Genomic DNA, 6,334 nt, shown 5'->3' with positions numbered 1-6,334 from the left:
CCTTATACAGTTTCCTCTTGGGCCAGGGATGTGGGCAGGGGTGAGCAGTGTTGGTGGTCTCTTCCGCTCTGCAGCCTCAGGAGTGCCCACCTGACCAGGCGGTTGGGTCTCTCTCTCACCGGGTCTGGGAGCAGAGAGCTGCTGCGGGCCGGGATCCGGCTTGGGGTTTTCTAATCCTACTCATAATTTATTATCCTTCCCAACACTATGGGCTTTGTTCTGTTAATGCTAACAGCGGCATCCAATACCTAGGATATTTTCTACTGACATGTGTGACGTGAGACAAAACAGTCCCTGTCATCCCTCACCTGAATAAACTTCCTTAGAGGACAGTGTAGTTGGAGGGTCCTTCTTTCCTCTCCAAGATCGAGAAACATTTCCAGTCTTCAGACAAGTGTGTCAGCCATTGTCCAGTGACTGTCTTGAGATGTCCACATTGTCAGCTGAGTGAGGGCAGGGCAGGGCAGGGGATTGGGGCAGGGCAGGGCAGGGCTGGGCAGGGTATTGAGGCAGGGCAGGGCAGGGCAGGGCATTGGGGCGGGGCAGGGCAGGGCAGGGGACTGGGGCAGAGTCCATGAGATGTCAGGAGGCAACAGGCCAGCTGGGGCTAGTGTGGGTACAGGGCTTCTAGTGTGGGTGTGAGAGGAGGAAATTAGGAATGGTCAGATTCTGATGCAGCATATAGGCGGGAAGCAGCTTAGACCATCTCAGTGCCATATAGGGACATTGTAGACACTGATGGGCAGTGTGGGGATGGTAGGGTCCGATATACTGCTCTCTGCAGGTGTCAGGAGAGCATACAGTGGCTCTGTCAGACTTATGACAATCAGGCAGGCACTGGGTGCAAGTGAGAATCATGGGACAAGCCCTGTCTGCAGCCTGGATTTGGGACATTCCCAGGTGCCCCATGGACTGCAAATAAAAAGGCAAAGGACACAGGGAAGCCAGCAATTCCCATGCACATGACATAAATACTTGTAGATCTTTCTAGAATTTCCATAGACTATCTGTCACTAGTCCTCATTATAGAAGGCACCAACACTCTGCCCTCTACTTCAACTTGGTGAGACAGCTATTCTAACTCCAGCAGGAAGGCCTCAGGGAAGACAGTAAGAACTCGCAGGTGACTCCTTTTACTATTGAAACAGGGTCTTCCTATGGAGCCCAGAGTGGCCGTAGGGTCCTAATGCTCCTGCCTCACAGTGACTAGAATTCCAATCCACCCTCAAGAGCAGTTGATTCATCACTAGATCAGACTAAGGACATGTGAGGCCCCAGGGTGCTAGGATTACCAGGGTCCTAGTAAGTTTCTCCAGCCTAAATTACAACCTGAGTCAGTGCTGCTATTTGGGACACCGCCTGATGCCCAGTGACATCACACCTTGGAACTCTTTGTCAAACATAAGCTGTTATGGGAATGAAGTACCTACACAATAAAAACTGGTCTGGAGGGGTTGGGGAGGTTGGGGATTTAGCTCAGTGGTAGAGCACTTGCCTAGGAAGCACAAGGCCCTGGGTTTGGTCCCCAGCTCCGAAAAAAAAAAAAAAAGAACCAAAAAAAAAAAAAAAAAAAACTGGTCTGGATACTCCTAGGTCAAGAATCCCCTGTTGGAAATGCTTTGGACCGCAAAATTTTAAATTCTAGATCCTTCTGGCTTTTAGAAGATTTATAAATACAAAAAAAGAAAGATGGGCATAGTAATTTAAGCCAGTGATCCCGGTCATTGGAAACTGAGTCAGGGTGATGGAAGACTGTAAGTTCCAGGGCAACCTGTGTTTCAAGAAAAAAAAAAAGGCATGGTGAAGATTCCACTCAAGTAGAAAACAAAAGGGTTTCACCTGGGCCCTGCCATCCACTGGTCAGCACTCTCATTACCACAGCCACAGGCAGACACTGGGGAACATTTCCCACTGTCTCTCTTTGGGATGCAATCCACCCCATGATTCTATGTGAGGAATCCCCCAAAGGTTGCATCATGTGAGGGACCTAGAAAGTTCCAGGATTGGGAGAATTTAGGAGTTTATAATTAGGGATGATCTACAGCTGTGGCAAAGCCTTTTCCCAGCACATGGCAGCCCTAGGTTTGTCCCCAACAGTAAAAATAAAATCCCCCAAAATAATTCAAACATAATGTCCTGAAGCCTGCGCCCTGACCAGTCTCCTCAAAAGTGCGCAGGAACCTGGGTCCACATTTAGGACCCAGCACGACCTCTGTGACCCGTGAGAAGGGATCTAATATGGGAATTAGTACAGTATGATTTATCCTTGTGGATACCTTTAGTGAAAATAACCACCTGACCCCTGAAAACCCATCTACCTGGGGGGCTCAGCATCATGTCACCCAAAAAGCCCAGATCCTAGGGCCAGCATGGGCAGGTGGTGAAGAAAGTTTGTCTCTCGTGAACATCAGTTGCTGCTCCTGACCTGACTCTATCCTCAGGAGACAATGTCACCCCAGAAAGTGTGGGTGTCAACGGCTCTTCCCAGGCCAAGCCTGGGATACTGCTTAAGTTCCACAATGCACAGCAGTGCTCACTCTAGAGCTAAATGTTCTACAGCTGAAAGGGGTGGGTGCTCTGCTGGCCACGCCCCTCCCCTGCAGTATTTACTGCACTCAGAGTGGTGCTTCAGATGTGAGGGACTTCTTGAGGCTACTCCCATGGAGAATGGCAGATTCATCAGAACGGGGCACAGGGTGAGTTCAGAGCACAGCTGGGAGGAATTTAGGGATGCCAAGCCATGACTAAGACCAGATCCTGGGCTGACAGGCAGTTGAGCTGGAGAACTGGCATCCAAAGAGTGACTGCCTGAATTCCTCTTAGACCAAAAGCCCTGGATCTGAGCTACTTTGGTGTGTGCTCCTAAGTGGGGTCCCAGACACAGCTCAGAATTGGGGCTGTGCATGGACTTTGGTGCTGGCAGCAGGTGGCTTAGCCATAAAGTGCCGAGCTTTCCCATCTGTACCCACTCAAACTCCTCTGTTTCATTTTAGGTGTGTTTGGTATAGTTTTGAGACAGGGTATCTTGTAGCAGCCCAACTCGCTTTGAGCAACAATGTAACATAAAAATAACCTTGAATTCAAGATCCTCCAACCCCTCTGTCCCAAGTCCTGGAATTAAGACCTCCAGCTGTGACCATTTTACTGCAGCATAGGATCCATCTGTGTTAGAGTGAGCTTTGGAAATACTGGAGCTCCGACTGTTCCTTAGAATTCAGGTTTCCTTAATTCTTAGCAGGAGTTTTGTGATGATGCTGATGAGAGAGTCAGGAGTTACACTGGGAGAAGTAACAGTCCTGGCAGCCCTGAGTACACAGTGAAAGTCAAGAGAGAAGCCTGCTGATTAGCACCTGAGTGAAAGTGGGAGGATTCAGAGTTCAAGAACAGACTCAGTTACATACCTAAGACCATATTGCAACATTTTTGTTTCATTTTTGGCTTGTTTTCTTTGAGACAAGGTGTTAATTTATAGCCCTGGCTGTCCTGGAACTCACAATGCCTCTACCTCCCAACCCATGGAATTAAAGGCATGTGCCAACATGCACTGCCACTAATTAATTTTTAATTAAACATGCTGGCACAATCCAGTAATCCCAGTGCTTAAGAGGCTGAGGCAGGCAGATATCTGGCTTCCTGACAAGTCTGATCTACAGAGAGCCTCTCAGAATAGCCAGGGCCAAACAGAGAAACCCTGTCTCAAAAAATAAACAACAAAATGAATTTGTTTTAAAGAAGAGAGGAAAGATTTAACAGAGAATTAGAGGCAGGGAACCAAAAGGTAAAGGGCAGTGCAGAGTCTAGCTTCTGAGATGAAACTGGACACCATGGGGTTAGGGTGGGGATTCTCATCTTGGACTGGGAGACAGAGGGTGACTTCAGGCATGGAAGGCTCAGTCAGTCATTAGTCAGGATTCTCAATCAAGAGGGTGTTGTAAGATCCAAAATGTGTGAGCAGTGTTCTGCATGAGACTAGAAGAACCAGCCTACCCATACAAAACAGTCAATGAAGATTAATCACAAGCATACGTCTGGAGGTCCACAAGAGGTTAACGTCTACCTTAGTGTGGATTATTCAGAGCACAGGTGGAGAGGAGTAGAAGAGCTGATGGTGGCTGAGGCAGGAGAGGAGTTCGGGTGTGAATTTGAGCCAGTAAAATGGAGCTTGGAGGTCGGGCAGAGCAATGAGAGGTCTAACAGCATAGCTGTTGAAATCCTTCAGATTAATTTGTCTTAAGAGCCTCCTGCCATAGCCAAGGGCAGGAATAGATCTGACTATTGGGTGGCTGGGCTCACATAGCCCAACAGGTTTGGCCTTGCATCTGTGGGATTCCAAGTCTCTCCCTTTAGACACAGCCATGGAGAAGGTGTAGCAGTGAAGGTGCAGATGGCTTTGCAATGCTTGGCTTATGGTGTTGAGTACTTCATGCTCCACAGAGCTAGGGAATGTCCTAGAAGCCAGGGAGGCTGAGCCATGAGGAAGACAGGTCTCCAGGAGAGAGAAATGATAACCAAAGTCACTAAGAACTTCCTGAATCACAGTGTCTGTTAAGCATATATTTTATTTACTTACTTTTATGGGCCTGAGTGTTTCACCTAATAAATGCTTGTGCACAATGTGGTATGTGTGGTGCCCGTGAAGTCCAGACTGATTCCCTAGAACTGCAATTACAGCCTAATAGGAGCCACCATGTGGGCACTGGGAACTGAGCCCTGGTCTTCTGCTCTTAGCCACTAAACCAACATTCTCTTCAGCACACCCCCTCATTGTATTGTCATTAAGATTTACCCATTTAGCCTTCAGTATTTGAATTAATGAAGATGTGACAAGAGTCATAGTTACCATGATGGTTCAGGCATAGACAGGCAGGCATCTCATTGTATACAAAATATAATTTCTTTCTTTCTTTCTTTCTTTCTTTCTTTCTTTCTTTCTTTCTTTCTTTCTTTCTTTCTTTCTTTCCTTCTTTCTCTTTCTTTGTTTTACTCTTGGAAACAGGGGTTTTTTGTGTAGCTGACCTGGAACTAGCTCTGTAGAGGGAGCTGGCCTAGAATTCACAGAAATCTGTCTGCCTCTGCCTCCCAAGTGTTAGGATCAAAGGCCTGTGCCACCACCACCACACATCCTTCTGTTTTAAAGGAAAAATGTAGCCCTACATGGCAGCACGAGTTTAGTCCCAGTATAGACATTTTTCTAGAGTTCCTGAAGGGCTTGCTGCCTTCCCCTTTAGCCCTGGCTAACATGAGAGCTCCACACCTATGGGGTTTGCTTCATAAGAGTCTGGAGGATGAGGGTCACAGGCTGATATATCTGTGTACAGCAAAGGATGCCTGGTGAAGGTCAAGTGGGTACAGATCAGCAGGTAAAGGCTCTGCCACCCAGCCTCATGGCCTCAGTTTGATCATGGATGAAAGCAGAGAACTGAGTCCACATTGTGTCCTCTGCTCTCCATGTGCATATCATGGCACAGGAACACCACAAACTACATAAAATGTAAAATGCTGAAATGCTGACAGAAGAGGCCTATGGTAGGCGCCTCCTACACCTGAGACTTCCAACGCCGAAAAGCAGGAGGTAGAGAGTGAGGATGCAGAGTGCACACAGGTCAGGACAAGGCCATGTTACTGAAGCTTCCATGTGTGGTGAGCAGGCTCTGGGGCACCATGAGGGACATCAGGAGCTTCTGCACTTTATAGAATTACAGGGTTCCATGTTACCTCACATGCCCATGATTTGCCCCCTACTGCAGGGAGAAGCCAACACCAGAAGCCTCCAGCTCCCAGCCCTGCTTTTGCCATGTAGGTTGATCCAGAAGAGCTTGGAAGTCCCTGGACCTGGAGTCTCAGGTGGTTGTGAGCCACCTGACCCGGGTGCTGGAGACTGAACTCAAGTCTTCTGCAAGAGCAGAAAAGACCCGTGCGCTGCCTGGCCCAGCCAGGGCTGTGAAATGGTGTTTATTTTCATCTGAACAAACCCAACAACAGTTTAGGTCCCTAGAAGCCACATGAACCTGGATGCAGTAGAGTCTGTCATCCAGCCCTTCCCACAGGGAGATAGGAGCCTGAAGTGGACAGTCTCTAGGATTAGGGGAAGGGCTAGCCTAGCATACACAGCCATGGACGAGAGGTAGAAGGTGAGGACCTGTGCTCAGGTTGTCCCTGACCTTTACACAGGCACATCAGTACCTGTACTCACAGAAACACCATACAGACATAGGTGAGAAAAGAAATAAAACAAACTATATTGAAAATACAATATACTGGGGCTGGAGGGATGGCTCAGTGGTTAAGACCACTGACTGCTCTTCCAGAGGATCTGAGTTCAATCCCCAGCAAC

Source organism: Rattus norvegicus, chromosome 19 (assembly GCF_021556685.1).
Source record: "Rattus norvegicus strain SHRSP/BbbUtx chromosome 19, alternate assembly SHRSP_T2T, whole genome shotgun sequence".
Classification (NCBI taxonomy): domain Eukaryota; kingdom Metazoa; phylum Chordata; class Mammalia; order Rodentia; family Muridae; genus Rattus; species Rattus norvegicus.
This window is presented reverse-complemented; position numbering follows the sequence as displayed.